The following is a 16,705-nucleotide window of genomic DNA, read 5'->3' as shown; positions in this document are numbered from 1 at the left end:
GTTTTTTGTCCACCGATTAACTTACCTTACATTTCAGACGCTACACTTTTTCTCATTGTTCTGTGAGCAGAACCTACATGCATCTCAGTCGATTAGACCGACAGTGTTTATCTCTGTTAGAGCCTAGTTTAGTGACTTTACTGATGACATTTGCAGGTGTAGGAGATGGCTCTTTACATGTGGCTGTTGTCCATCATGAACTTCCCAGCATAAAGCTCACTAGGACAAGTCAGAATTATCTTTGTGCGATTTAACCATTTAGAATATGCTGATCTGTCCAGTTGCTTCTGTGGTGGCTGAATACCCATTGGCCATCCTCTCTCTCTTGTTCATATAACCCATTTGACAACTATAACCTCCACATTGTGTGGCTGTACAGTGTTCTCTTTTTCATGACATAAGTTACCTTGTGTTAGCAGTTGTGAATATTAGTCATCATGTTTCTTTTGTTCCTTTACAACACTCAAGTCACCCCTATTTCACATTTTAATATCATCCTGTTTCAGTTTTATTTCCTTCTGTCCTAGGTCCTCTGGCATGCCCTTCCTACTTGGTCTCACAGACTAATGGAAGTTTCCTTTCTTCTTGAGCGGGGTGTTCAATCAGGCAGGAGAGAGAAGAAAGTAACCATATACCACTTGTGACCACATCCTTCTGCTTTCATGGTAAGTTCTTTGACTGTAAGCATGCATAGCAGTGAAGTCTTGTGCCTTATGCTGTTTGTCCTTCCCCAAGAATACTTTCATGTCATTTGTGTAGTCAGTGGAGTCACATAATTTGATATCTTTATGGCAAAGTGTTGGTGATTTCTTTTAAATGTACTGTTTAACAACTGCTCTTCCACAGAAGAGAAAAGTAAACTCATCTCCTGCCAGTTGTTAAGATGGTTGTACAATTTTAAAGATGTCTTATTCAGAATTTCAGATACATCTTATATTTTTCACAGTTTATCATAATTTTTGTTCTTCTGATCAGTTTCATTACTGTTGTCTCAGAAAGGCAAGAAGCAAAGGAGATGTAGGAATCTGTGTCACTTCATCACATTGCTATAGAAGAGTTTACTGGATCCTTTGATACAGTGTGTGAATGGACTTAGAGTTGTATATTACACACAGATGTACATTAGTGTCCACAGTCACATCTTCGCTGCTGTTGCTTGTTTACGGCTTCCAAGGGAAAATGTTCCCTTTCCTCAGTGTTCCCGAACTATCCCCAAACTCAGCTACCAGTTTTTAACAGAAAGGCTCACAACGATTTAACTGCAGCAGTCCTTTAACTAGCTTTCTCTGCTGCCCAATGTCCGGTGTAATTCTGAACAGGTGAAAGGGAACCCAAGTCCCACACTAACAAGTGACTCTCTTTGGCCCCAGAAGCTGGGTACTGATTATCTGGAGATCATTTCGAGTCACTGAACTCCTGCTGATGACCTAATATTCTTCTTTCTACAGCAGGACTAGGCGTTCTCATATCATGTTGTAAAATAAGTATCAGAATTTCCTGGTGACACATCACCATTCCAAGCCAGGGCATCCACTCTTGCTGAATGTCCTTGTGTCTCATTAATTTATTCATTCACACTGACATCCCAGACTTGCACATAGCCATTATGTGTTCCAACTGTTACAAGATTTCCGTGCTCATTCCATGTGACTAAGGTCGCAGAGTTGCCATCTCCAGATAAATCACACAACCTTGTTACTTGACTAGTGCAGGTAGAGCAGAAATATACACAGCTTCCCAATCCTACACTCAATGCATTATATATAGCCCAGTCAACAAGACTGAGGCAGAAGTCATTTTGAAGCCTGGGGGCATCCAGCATCTTGAAGCATACTGGTGATATTTTCGGTGTTGCTTTCCTTGGAGTTCTCAGCAACTCCTGGCTCTTTTCAGTACTTGATGACAAGGAATGCGAAGCCATTTCAACTCCTATTTGGTATTGAATACTGAAAGAGATTTGTTCCCTCCAGTTAGAACAATGCCCTTCTCTCATCACACTGACCTTTAAGATCTTCAGTGCTGGCACCGAGAAGTTCATTCTGCAGTAGGCAAGATTATACCAACCAGTCACAACTGCCTTCACCGTTTTCATGAGCCTCCTTTTTTAGTTAGTCAACCATTACCATTGTCTGTGATCATGGCAAATTTAGTCTGCCAGTGAAGGTGTGACTGTGGGCATTAGTGTGCATGCGTTCATGTGCATGTATGTGCACACGTGCGCGTGTGTGTGACAGCTAATTGTAAAGTGTCGTCAAGCGCTGTATCCAAGGGTCCAAGGAATCTGATTACCAATCTACAACTTGTCTATATTCATGATCCATAAAATTCTAAATAATGCCCTCCTTTTATTTTTCACCAAACCATCATTTCCCCTTCCCCACAAACTTATTATTGAAGTAAATGCAATCATTTAGGCTTATATAACTATAATTTTTTTATGAATAGTGACATATTAAAACTGTGACTACAAATTAGAAATTTTAGAATCAATATGCTGCATGGTGTTTTTTAGTTTTCAATGGATACGCTAACAGATATTAAAATCCAGTCTGTATTAATATTTCAAGCAGGTTCTTATGGAAGAGAAAATTAAATGGAGATAAAAGAATTAGTATTTAAACCTAATTTAAATTAAGTATAGATTTTACTCATGGCTTCAGCTGCCAACCTCTCCCCCCTGAAGCCCTCACAACCCTCAAGGGGCGTGCTCCCCAGCTGGGGAACCACTAACGTAAATGCAGTCAGGTTGCAGCTTCATTGCATATGCTTCTGTGGTAAAATGCTAAATGCTAACTACAGAGCAAGGCGTATGTTTTACAGATCCTGAAACAAAAGGTAAATTTGTGTTACTGAAGGTATTAGAGTATATAGACTTCACCAGGAGCACTGCTGCAAGTAATGATATTCTCGCTGTGAGAAATAGGTAGGAATTTGTGCATAACATACATGAGCTGCCCTAAACCGTCTGTAGCATACACAGGCTGCACCTTAAACGACGTGGAAAGAAGGTACAGTGCCAATGAAAATAAGTTACCAGTAAAAGAGTATGGAGAAACATATTTCAGGCTATACCTGTATGGGCGGATAATTTAAGGTGGTAATAGATCACAGCCTCTTAATGCAGATTGTAAGCAAAAAGTAATCAGAATCCAGATAATTTTAATTGAAGACAAAGCTAGAGGAATATGATTATGGGCTAATGTATAAGAAAGCCACACTGAACACAAATATGAATGTAACAGGCTGGATAAGTAGCTTGAAGATGGAAGACAAAGGTGCCTAGAAAGACTAAGGGAGTACAAGTAGATAAAGAAACCAAAGTCATGAACTTGTGTGAGCTTCCTGTTCACCATAGCTACTCAACACTAGAGTTTACTTTGAAGTACGAGTAGAGTGTCTCTTTACCACCTGGGTTTATTCCATAACTTGCTGTAGCCACATTGGATTGAATGCTACCATTTCTCTCCTTTCCTGTTTCAAGTGATTGTCACCAGCTTCATCACCTCATTCACTGATATGTACTGCGGCATAATGATGCTCAAAAGTTCCTAACAACTGCTCCTGCTTTCATACAAAATAAATAGTTCTCTGATCAAGGGATCTTTGTGGAAGTTTCTCCTCTGGCACTTGTAGTAGTGTCTTTCTTTTTTATTCTTCCTGGTTCCCCTTGTAATATGCTGTTGCCCCTTTTTTCTGTATGTGGTTGTTGTCCTTTGGTTGCCTCCTTTGGCTGTTTGGTGCCCTAGAACAAAATTAGAATCTCTCTGTAATGCTTTTTGTAGCCTGTGGTTCCTACTTCCCCTCTCTGGGCAGTTGTTTCCATGTCTGCGGGATGGTTGCTGCCACTTGTCTGGCAAATTGTATCCAATAACACGTGGTCAGTCAATAGATGAGGAAGCATCAACTGAGTAGGAAATAGTAATATTGGTGCCATCTTAGAACAATGGAAGTGCAGCTTCTGCAGGTTGCACAGTGTCAATTGTAGTTGTAAAATACTGTATATCTCCCACAACCCCAAAGGAGACCAGGTCACGTATTATAGTAGTGTGACCTTATATTAAAATCCCTACCTCTGCCTAATGTCTCATCCAGTCCAATGATAGCTCTGCTTGGGTTGTAAAAGGTTTGGTCCAACTCATTGTCACACATGTCTTGTGTCTGTCTGCATTGCTGCAACCTTGCAGCTAGGCCAGAGAATTTGTGGATATAAAATTCATGGTTGCAGTCTTCCAAGTTTTGATTTCCTGACAATGTTATATGTTGTTAATGCCTCTTAAATTGTCATATAATATCAACCCATGATAAATTGAACATGTCCCACATGTCCCATGGATACAGCAGTGAAAACAGTGTAGCAGAAAATTATACTTAAGAAGAGTCATAAATAGTGACATGGAAGCATGTGCATGGAGGCAGTTGTGTCATGCAAGGAGAAACAAGAGAAATATATAATACTTTAGGCAGAATAGCAATTTTGTCATCTGAGATTCTAGCCAATTCCCTAACAAAAAGAGGTTACATGTGTGGCCTCTAATGTGCACCAGTTACCTGAAGAACACATCACATTCATTCACAGATATAAAATGTGTTTCTATGCAAATGCAGCTGTGCATGCATGCACACACACACACACACACACATGCACATAGATACAGAGTTTAACACAATCTCATGTGCAGTTATTAGTGCAATTCTGAAATCAGTGATCTGGAAACATCACATTTTTTAAAAGAATTCCATGGGTTATAACATTATGTGGTTATATTATGCTGATGTTATTCTGACCAAAAAATAATCTATAATAGTTTATTTCATGTAAAAAAATCTAATTAAGATATTAACTTTTAATAAATTATGACTGAATATTCTATTAGAGTATTTAAAGGTAATTATGTCATTTTTAATATCGAATATTTAATATACTGATCTGATTTGGTGGCAGCCACTGAGAAGTTTCAAATATTGCTTTCTCAAAAAGCACACCATATATATATATATTATCTTTCCCCTGCCCATTCATAATTGCATACTTTATTTTAAGCTACAGTAAGTTTGCAGTAATATTGCTAGATGTCACTAGAATGCAGAAGGCCAGATTGGCCAGATGTTCAGTGCCACTCTCAGATGTCAGGAGCAGAATCAATAAGTGGTAGAAATAGGGACTGCATGGTCAAAATGTAACATCAGCAACTTGATGACTTTACAATTAAGTGTAAATTCTGATTTACATATGACGTTGGCAGGCACAAAGCACATAAAAAGGTAGTTAGTTCCCCGCTTCCCCCCTTAAAAATTAGTGCATTTCACTATTCAGGCTTGTGGTTTGGATCTGAATTTGCATGTTTTGTAAAATTATTTTAAACTAAGAAGACCGCCTCTGTGGTCTAGCGGCCAGCGTTCCTGGTTACAGATCCAGAGGTCCGGGTTCGATTCCAGGCGCTACCGAACCTTTTCGGGGAAGTAGTGGGTCTGGAACAGGGTCCACTTAGCCTCGTGATAATAATTGTGGAGCTATTTCAAGGAAATAGCGGCTCCGGTCTAGAAAACCGAAATTGACAGCAGTGGGGATTCATTGTGCTGACCACGCGACACCCTCTATCCGCAAAAGTTGGCACTAACTTCAACGACAAGCGGCGGTCAGTCGGTCGGTCGGTTGGTATAATTCGCTTGCAGATTAAAATCACGGAGTTGTTTTTTTCGTTTATTTTAAACCAAGAAAATTATTAGATTATTTTTCATTCATCTATTTGTAACCTTTACATTATTGTTATTATAATATTGTACTGGTATCAGATTGCAGCTTTTCTGTTTAACATCATACGTTGAAAGAAAAGTTGTAATTTATCCACAGCCCACTGTTACATTAAAGCAGCTCTGACTGTACATGTCTTTTTTTAAGAATTGTAATTGGCATACAGTACTAGCATCCGTTGTTCTTTACTCAGGTTCACATCTCCACTGAACATCTATTAAATTCGCTCTGTCCACCTGTCTGTACACATGAAACCATTTAAGACATGCTGAACACATTTTCATGAACTTTGGTATCGAAGAGTTTTAATAAAATTTGTCAGTAAATTCCGTTTCTTATTAAAAATTTGAAAAAAAGTATTAGTCACATTGGAGGACTAATTGTGTTCATTTCAGAGCATAGTTCAAACATAATTGACTAAAACATTACTGGAACAAAAGACCTATTTTGCAACAATTGTAGAGAAATTTTTTGTTCAGTACACTTCTACCATAACTCATTTTTTTAAGAAAAATTTGAAGGAATACTATGCATACATTTCTGAATTTGCATGTTTGACACTCAGTGATGGTTTTGTGAACTCACATGATGACTAATAAACAGCCAATAATTGTCTCTCAAACACACCCAGAGATAACAAAAGTCTTTAACTCTGTGTCATTAAGCAAATGGAACTTCCTCCCTCCTAAATTCATAGGATTATATACAGAGAGACACACACACATATAAAACATAATAATTAAAATATTATTATTACAGTTGAGGTTCTCACAGCAGTGAGTGTGAAATGTACTGTCTTTTAAGTTGTGATGCTGTGTATTCCAATAGTAGTTCACAGACGTTTAGGAGGAGGAAATGTGTTTCTCAGAATAATTGGTGAGATATTGCCACTCTGCATGACATTACATCCCAGAAGATAGTGTGTTTAAAAATATTTTTGCTTGTGCTGTGGAAATCGTTCTTTCTCTTGATTTCAGTAGGTTAATCTATGAGGAAAGTGCTTAAATTATTTCAGCAAAAGATTAAAATTAAAATGGAAGAAATTAGCAGAATTCTTGTTTCTTTATCTGCATCAAAATCTCATTTATTTTATTCTTATAATGAGGTGCTCTGTTATAGTATCACTTTGAAGCACGTGTTAAACGACTTGAATGTTTACGTGTATATATGTATATACTAGTTTAATATATGTATATTAATGGTGGATAGTGAAACCTTAATACTTGTTTATTTAATATTAGAGTCAATTTTACCGACCACACAACATATTTTTATTATTATTACACTACATGTTTCGACCTCAAGAGGTCATCCTCAGGTGTACGAACACAGCTGTATAATTACACGCAATGATATTTGTCTTTTCACTTATTCGATCCTGTATCTTATTCAGGCCCACGCTCAATAATATATCAAGTTCCTTTCACAAAACACAAGTTAAAATATTATTCTAAATGTCAAAAGTTAAAATTTAAAATTTGCGAATCGAATTTCAATTCAGATCACTAGTGTGCTTTCACTTTCACTTATACAGTCACTTCCTACTTACGCACATCACTGCGTCAAGTTCACTTTAACTAGTTTTAATTATATTATTGGTTTAAAAGTTAATGAATTAAAGTTCAATTTTATTATATTGCACTTTTCACCTTTTGGAGGTCTCGCTGTTTTTCTGCGTCCTCTGATGTTGCTGGATCTGTACGGTCCTTGTCATGATGGCTACTTATCGAATAAGTGAAAAGACAAATATCATTGCGTGTAATTATACAGCCGTGTTCGTACACCTGAGGATGACCTCTTGAGGTCGAAACATGTAGTGTAATAATAATAAAAATATGTTGTGTGGTCGGTAAAATTGACTCTAATATTAATTAAATACACAACAGGATGCAAGAAACATTTATACTTATTTATTTGTTCAGTACATGTTTCTGAATTCTTTGCATCTGTATAAGTAGCAACCAGCTGAATAACTGCATCTGAATGTGTTTTTTTGTTGTAATGTAAGAGTTCTTCAGAGCTTTAATTATACAGTTTACCTAAAATGAACCCCTTCCAAAATCGAAGAATATCATTCCACTTCCTCATATTTTTGCATCTTCTTCTCCTGTGAGTAACATAAATATCATGGGCTTTGTCATTGCATTTATAATTATTTCTTCAGAATTAACCTGATTAGTGTATGCTGCATAATTTTATAGTCTTGTTTGATGTTTGAAAATTATGTTTGTGCTGGAAGAAATATTTTTTCTGTAACTTCCACTTACGTAGTCTATTAGGATTCAGTTTATGATTGTGTGTGTATGTTATGCGGTTGCAGAGGACGTGGTTACTCTCGGTGTTTGACAGATGGCATTCATTGCCATATAACCTCAGCATGTGTATACTTTCACATATAAGTTGCATTAAAGGGATGGGAAACAAATAAATGTTAAAACAAGGAAGGGACTACAAGAAGTTTATAAGAGATTTTCCATTGAATTTTAAATGTGCCTTTTCTACTAGTAGCTTCTGGGATGTGGTACCATATTATTTTATAGATGAACACCAATATTTGGGATTAAGAAACTGCCTCCATCTTCAGGTTAGAAGAGTTATACTGAAGATAAAGGCAATAAGTTCCTCTGAAATATTAACACCTCACCATTGAACTATGCAGTGTCATATTCAAGAAGACTGCAATCTTGATAATCATTGCCATGAGAGCCTCAGATATGAATGTAGTTTGGTATGCTTGTAACGAATTATGCTGGGTATGCATACTTTCAGTCTCAATATTTATTTATTTAAAATGAAGGAAAGCAGTAAAAGAAGATGCTATATTTCATATTTGTATTGCTTGCTGTATGTGGAAGTTTGTGTGTATGCCAGGTACTTAGGGTGGTAGTGTAGTTGGTTAAGGCATGATGCTACAAGCAGGAAGGTCACTCGTTCGATTCCTGATGAGTTTATTGGATTTTTTCAATCGACCTAATCCTTCCAGCCACCCTATGGTGCTGGGGTCGACTCAGCCACAAAGAGAAATGAGTACCAGGAATCTTCCTGGAGGTAAAGGGCTGCTGGCACATAAGGCTGACAAGCTTACTGCCATCTGTGAGCTGATTTTCTGGAAAATGTGGGAGCTTCAACATCTCACAACCCTTTGGGCCTCCATGTCTTGTTACAGGAATAGCTTTACCATTACCTAGGTACTTAGGAGTCATTTGAAGGCTGTACTACTTTTTCAACTAGTGGAATATAATGAACATGAATTCACACATTAAAGAGTAAAGCTGTCCTTCTGCTTAGTTAAGCACTACAGCATGAAAACATGCGGGGAGGGAGGGAGATCTCAAGTGTATCTTAAACTTCAGCATTAGATGTAGGTGAGCTGTCACCTAAACACACCAGCCACTTTACAAAGGAAAGGAGTCACCGATGCTGGATTTACAGAGGGCTGGGTGGGCTCCAGAGCGGGTCTAGACACAGGAGAAAAGAAGATAAAATCTTAGCCACGGTAGGAAATCGAATCTCAGATCCATGGTAATCCAGCCAATAGACTAGTTGCTATGCTGCCTGAGATACCAGGTGCCATAAAGAATACATAGCACAAAATTAAATATAAGAACTCTCATGGGTAGTAATGTCAGTGCTAGTACAAAAAATGCGTCAGTTCAGATCTCGCCTATGTACTTTCTTGGGTTGAAAGAAATTAAAGAGAACTGAAAGACGAGGATATCGTTTCTGAGTACCCACTCAGTCAACAGCTTCAATTACACTTATACATTTAAATCCAGTATAGTTAGCAGGAATGAGTGAATACCATATCACTGTTAACAATTCAACCTCGTGTGGTTATGGAACTCAATGAATAGAGTATTATTGTAACCATTCTAGGCCAGTAGAGTGTTAAAATTAAGCGAATTCAGTACTGCTGTAAACATTAAGATCCGATATATTGGCCAGAATTGAGTACCACATTGTTGTAAACATTAGAACTCGGTATATTTGATCAGAATTAAGCGAATATAGTTCTGTTGTAAACATTCAAACCCTGAGTGGTGAGCATGCAGTATTGTTATAAACATTCAAACCCTGAGTGGTGAGCATGCAGTATTGTTATAAACATCCAAACCTCATATAGCGGCTAGAAATAAATGACTGCAGCTTTGTTGTAAGCATTCAAATCTGATATTCTTACTATGAAAAAGTGACTATATTTTTATTGTAAACATTTAAGCCCTGTATAGTAATTGGATATAAGTGAGCACAGCATTGTTATACACATTGAAGTCCAGTGTTGCTCCTAGGAAGAAGTGAACAAGTTGATGTTGTGTAAATATATAGAGTAAATCACAAAAAGCGACGAGATGGGCTCACTTGATCTCAGAAGTGTATCTTGAATTTTAGCCACTTGTGTACTGGAGCGATGAGCGGATGCGAGTTTTAATCACCCTCAAGTTTAATTGAAATTCCGTAGATGCCGTAGAAACCAAAATGTATACATTAGTTGAATCTCCGCACGGTTTCAATAAACTAGCCAGCTGCATATGACAAAGAGGCGCGCCATTTTGCGTCAGGAGATGTCTCCTGTCGCTGTATAATGAAATGACACAACGCTTCTTTTGAAATCCTGAAAGCGACAAGCAAAGCGAACAAAAGTGAGTTTAGCGCATGTCTCCGTGCAAAACCTTCTTATTTTATTTACCTCGTTATTCGTTATTCTTTTCCTGTTCATTTACGGAATCTTAACATTAAGTTAAAAATCAATGAGTCGAGACAGCGCATTTTGTATAGTGACTAGCCTACGGTTCGATTGCCGGCAGAGGAAAGAGTTTTTTATCTTCGCCACAGCATCCAGCCCGGCTTTGGGATCCATCCAGCTATCCAATGGACATTGGGGGCTAATTCCCGGAGGGATTCCCCACGCGTTAATCTGATCTCTCACTTCTACCTAGTGTCTAAGTTACGAATACGTGGAGCTGTACTTCCGCTCCCTATACGTCTTATGGCGTGGTGCTTAATTAAGTACATGGAAATATTTTCCTTATATCTTTACATAATTATGGATAATTACTATATTGGTTAGCGTCATGAACTATTTGTTAATTCTGTTACGTTGTCTGATAAATTTCCTATCCAGAATGGTCTACAACAAGGAGATGCTTTATCGCCACTCCTTTTCAACTTTGTTTTAGAATATGCCATTAGGAAGGACCAGGGAAACCAGGTGGGACTGAAATTAAACAGGACACATCAGCTCTTGCCCTATGCCGATGATGTGAATCTATTGGGTGATAATATAGATACCATAAATAAAAATACACAAACTTTAATTGACGCAGGTAAAGAGGTTGGTCTAGAAGCAAACACTGAGAAAACTAAGTATATGTTGCTGTCTCATCACCAACATGCAGGGCAAAATCATGATATAAAGATAGGAAACAGATGTTTTGAAAATGTGGCACAGTTCAGATATTTGGGAACAATGATAACAGATCAAAACCTGATTCAGGAGGAAATTAAGAGGAGATTTAACTCGGGTAATGCTTGCTACCATTCAGTCCAGAACCTTTTGTCTCTCGTCTGCTGTCCAAAAACCTAAAAATTAGAATATATNATTGGTGGGAAAGCCAGAAGGAAAGAGACCACTGGGAAGACCAAGGCGTAGGTTGGTGGGCAATATTGGAATGGATCTTAGAGAGATAAGATGGGATGATATTGATTGGATTGATCTGGTTCAGGATAGGGACCAGTGGAGGGCTCTTGTGAACACGGTAATGAACCTTCGGGTTCCATAAAATGCTGGGAAATTCTTGAGTAGCTGCAGAATTGGCAACTCCTCCAGAAGGGCTCAGCTCCATGAGTAAGTAAGTATTACGTTATCTACCGCAGAAGTTGACCATAGATTTTAATGACATGTAGGCCTGAGGTATATTTATACAATGAACTTTCATATAAGAAGCCTGTAAAAGTGTACAGCTTGCATTAACCAGGCGCGTTCACCAGAAGGTAACGCAGGTCAAATAACATTATATCCTCAGTGGTCTCCAAATTATTTATATGGAAATAAATTGTAGTTTATGTGAGGAAGGAAAGCGTTTTTCTGTAATTCCTGGATGATTGATTTTAGTTGAACTAATTTAAAATGTTTTAATAAAGCAATTTAAACTACAATTAATTTTTCCTTTACAGTAAAAGAAGGTAACACTATCAGTTTAACAATCCGTAGAAACCCATAGGGTTGTGAGACGTTGAGGATGCCACATGTTGTCTGTACAATGGGCTCATAGATGGCGGTGAGGTTGTCAGCCTTACGCGCCGGCCGCCTTTTCCCCGCCAGGAAGATTCCTGGTATTCATTTCTGTTAGAACCTGAGTCGAGTCCAGGGTCATAGTGCGGCTAGGAGGATTAGGTCAATCGAAAAATCCAATGACCTCATCAGGAATCGAACCCGTTACTCCTTAATAGTAGACAAACATTAAATTCACATGCACTTATACACTGATGGCTGATGCTGAAATCGTTGTGGAGTAGTCAGAAAGTGTATATTGAACGAATAAGACAATAAATATTAAGACTTCGCTGTCCACATTTGTCTTCACTTTGTGTGAATCGTTGATAGACTCCGTCAGAATCTAATTTTCAACCCACTGGGACGTTTGAAAAATGATTTAATGTGTACAGAAGTAGGATAATTTTCATTTCATGCATCCTGTTGTGTTACAATATACAACCTCTTTATTACAACCGTCACAACACAACAATATCAAGATCAGTGTCTAGTTTCGGCTCTGCTGCATGTTTCGGCTATTAATAGCCATCATCAGGCAAATACATGATTAACATATATACGAGTACACCGCTGAACCGCGGTACTAGTAAAATTTGATACAATACTATTAATCATATAAAACACTTGACGTAAAAATGTTTACATTTCCTACAGTACGGACAATACTTTGTAAGATGAGGCACCGACTAAACAATTAACATTAATTTACTACATCTACATCACGAGCCTCCTATACAATCTTATATTACAAAAGGAAAAAATATAGAATATTCCAATTTGTCCTTCGGAACGCAACGAAATTACAAAACATATGACTGATTCGATGATATAAAACATCAATTTAAAATTGTATACGTAATATAACTTCTGTTTTATATAATATGATTTATTGTATTTTTTAGGTCAAGCGTTTTATGTGATTAATAGGATTGTATCCAATTTTACTAGTACTACAGTTCAGTGGTGTATATATGTTAACCGTGTATTTGCCTAATGATGGCTACTGATAGCCGAAACTAGGCACTGATCTTGATATTTGTTGTGTTGTGACGGTTGTAATAAAGAAGTTATATAGAAGTAGGATAAGTAGTGTTCCCATTGCTGTCCTTGACTTTATACATCATCATCATCATCAGTAATCTGTCAGACGACAGGTCCACAGTCTCTTCCAAAACAGTTTCTCCACTTACTGCGATCTTCTGTTTTTGGAAAGAGACTATCCAGGAAAAGTGATAATGTGGTAGTTTTTCCATTTGCTTTCCACATCGCAGTACAACAGCCGTTCAAACCACTCTGGTCACGCCTGTTGCTATACGAACTTGAACCATCTCGAGCATCATTTGCTCTGTGCTTCAAGTCGCTGCTGATGACGCTGCTTCCGACATCAGTTTTTGGTGTCTCTCTTCGTCTGATGCCTACCCTTTGACCTGTCCAGCAAGGGAGGCCCTGCCAGTAGCTACGCTACCGCTGGTATAGCTCTCAGGGTCCTTGGCATACTCAAACCCCCTCACCACGATAAGGTGGAGACACCAATGAGGGGGGACTTTATACATTGTCTGCGAAAGGTAGCAAATCCTATTAAACTAGGCGGGCAGCTGAATCACGACTGGGTTACGGGCAAAGCAATCGGAGAATTAGGGTTTAATTTGCTGACGGGCAGAGAATTTTGCTTTCTCAACGACGAGTTTGGGGCCCATTCATTTTCCTAATACGCCGGTACTGGGGAACGTTTATCCGGCGTTAAGCCGGCCGGCACATGAACCTTCGTCTAGTGCCGAGGTTATAAATGACTCCGGCTCTACTTCCACAGAACGACCAAGGCTTCTGGAACCTTCGCAGAGAGTAACTGAGTAAGAGTATTATAACGGCAAAGCTCCGAACTTGTATTTCTAAGGTGCTTGGTTCGAATACTTGCCGAAATACCGGTTATCTGGCAATTTTTTATGGTTTTCTTCTGTTCTTCCAGACAAATGCCGGAATAGTACCTCATTTAGGTTAAAATGGCTTTATTTCCAATCCTTTCGAATTAATTATTCATCAATCGTCATATCAACCGATACTGTACAGTCCGAGGTAGACATATTTATAGCGTCATATTTTAAGCAACAGAAAGGAACGGTAATCATGGTGTAAGTTTTGGCGATGAAGGTACTCTGACCCCTAATGCAAATGGCCAAAGTTAAAAATATATTTCGATGTTCATTAATTAAAAAAGAACAGCCGATGTGCTTTCTCGCTGTCGAGGTATATTTCCATTATTTAAATTTGAAACATTTAAGCTCAGAACTCCTCGTGTGTCACAGTTGTCACTGGATCCCTGGCTGACGCAGTTTTCAGCTATCTGGAAAAGCTGTTAACAAATGCAGGTGTTGTGCAGGGGTGCGAAAAACACCGTTGTGTGACATATTAGTTGCTCTATCGGCAAGACAGCAATAGAAAGGAATGTAAACCTGAAAAATAAGATTTTTAACATCAGAATTAGGAACACAAATGTCGAAGGAAACGGAAAAATCTTCTACATACGAACGGATTTCAATTTTAAAACACAAATATTACTGCCAGCTGTAATAGCACAAATTTTCATCCTGTTCACACAGTGTATTTCTGGAATCTATGTGACTCCTAACCTTTAGGCTGTTGTGGAACTACGTATCTGAAGCGCCAAGGCTACTTTTGGAGGGCGCCGTTGCATAGAAAGTCCATTAACATTTCCTGAAATGATCTTAAAACGACCACGGATGTAGACCAAACGAAAGTTTGTCTCATCATATGTATTTCGCATTTTATGCCATCTATTGTCAAAAATACTTCACCAATGGATTAAGAGCAAGCCGAACTCTTCGGCTATAGCGGTTGTGACGCAGGTACCTTAGCCATATTATTGGCTAATAGCTTGAAAAGAGGTAAAATAAACAACAATCATTTCCTTAAACAGCATCAACCAAGTGGGTTCCATAAAATGGTAGGAATTTACGGGTGCCTGAGCGATTATAAGCTACTCAAGAAGGGCTCTTCCATGTAGCTGGTTACTTAGTTCACGCTTGTGACAGAACTAAACGGCATGCTGAGTAGTAAGAATTTAGGTTCTCACAGCGGTATTGATGAAGAGTTCTGCCTTCTCGGTTATAACACCATGAATTTCGTCGAAAATCAGTAGGCGTTTCAAAGAAAACTGTCACCTTCCTATTCAGGATTGAAGAATAAGCCAAGCAAGAAACCCACATGAAAGAGGTGAAAGCGTGTTCCTCCGAAACGTCGGTTTACTTTCAATAGACTACACAGCGTTATATCCGAGAAGATAGAACTGTTTATAATAAGTAGGTTCGCAGTGTCAAAATTTGAAAAATGAAGTTCTGTAGCGTACATCTAAATAGCATTACAGCAGAATAACAATGGTCTGCCAAATTTAGTGCCTTAGTATATATGTAGTTATTTTTCCAGAACATTTCCAAGTTCCTGGAGTTAGGTACATCTGATAAAATTTGTTCCCAACAATTTCCCATTGAAGTTTCAGTGGGGTTCCTGTTAGTCTTTGAATGTAAAAGGCTGAGGCAGGGAAATTTCCAGGACTTTCCAAGTTTACAGAATGCATGTTCAGTGAAATCGTGATTTCAAAGCTTTCATGAAAGGGACATAATATATGAATGGATCGCAGTAAAGTGCTTACAGTGTGCCCAAAAATTTATTTTGATAGCTTCAACTATTTCCCATTGAAATTTCGGTGAGCTCTGTGTGGGCTGAATAATTTCCTTTGTTAACGAATGAACATTTTGTGCTTTTAACCACTTCGGTAACAAAAGAAATAGAATTCGTCAATGTAGATAAACAAAGGTTCCAAATATTGCTCCCTGGATGATTAAATTTAGGTGGAAAGTTCGAGATGTAATGTGCAGAGAAATAGACAGGCCGACAGTCGTTCACAATGATACAAATTGAAGGATATTTAAAAAAATAATGCTTCAAATCTATACTATCGATTTTCCAAAAAAATGTTATCTTAGAGGTGAAATGCGTTCTCTCTATACTTACTTACTCATGGAGCTGAGCTCTTTTTGAGGAGCCGCCAATTCTGCAGCTACTCAAGAATTTCCCAGCGTTTTATGGAACCTGAAATTTCATTACCGTGTACACAAGAGCCTTCTACTGATCCCTATCCTGAGCCAGATCAACCAAATCCATATCATCCCATTCTATANTATCTCCCTAAGATCCATTTTAATATTGTCCACCCACCTGCGCCTTGGTCTTCCCAATGGCCTCTTTCCTTCTGGCTTTCGCACCAGTATCCTATGCGCATTCCTCGTCTCCCCCATTCGTGCTACATGCCCTGCCCACCTCCTCCTTGACATGATCATTCTAATTATACTTGGAGAAGAGTACAAGCTATGAAGCTCCTCATTATGCAGTTTTCTCCAACCTCCTGTACTTCATCTCTCTTCGGTCCAAATATTCTCCTCGGCGTCCTCTTCTCAAATACCCTCAGTCTATGTTCCTCCATTAATGTCAGAGGCCAAGTTTCACACCCATACAGAACCACAGGTAAAATTGAATATGCAGTCGCGGACAGCCGACAAGGGGTGGTCCTCCAGCTTGGTTGTTAGGCGTGGGGCTAACAACTCCTCTCTCTAAAAGATAATCACAATAAGAAAATGAACACAAAGCCTCGGACCTGGGCCGAT

General features: G+C 38.4%; 1 pseudogene; it reads right to left on the bottom strand.

The window, feature by feature from the left end:
• Positions 1-1,272: 1,272 nt before the first annotated feature.
• On the bottom strand, positions 1,273-2,048 carry LOC111872131 (annotated as a pseudogene).
• Between the last annotated feature and the right edge of the window lie 14,657 nt (positions 2,049-16,705).

Source organism: Cryptotermes secundus, unplaced genomic scaffold, assembly GCF_002891405.2.
Source record: "Cryptotermes secundus unplaced genomic scaffold, Csec_1.0 scaffold470, whole genome shotgun sequence".
Classification (NCBI taxonomy): Eukaryota; Metazoa; Arthropoda; class Insecta; order Blattodea; family Kalotermitidae; genus Cryptotermes; species Cryptotermes secundus.
The sequence above is the reverse complement of the archived record's forward strand: the minus strand, read 5'-3'. Positions and strand labels throughout refer to the sequence as shown.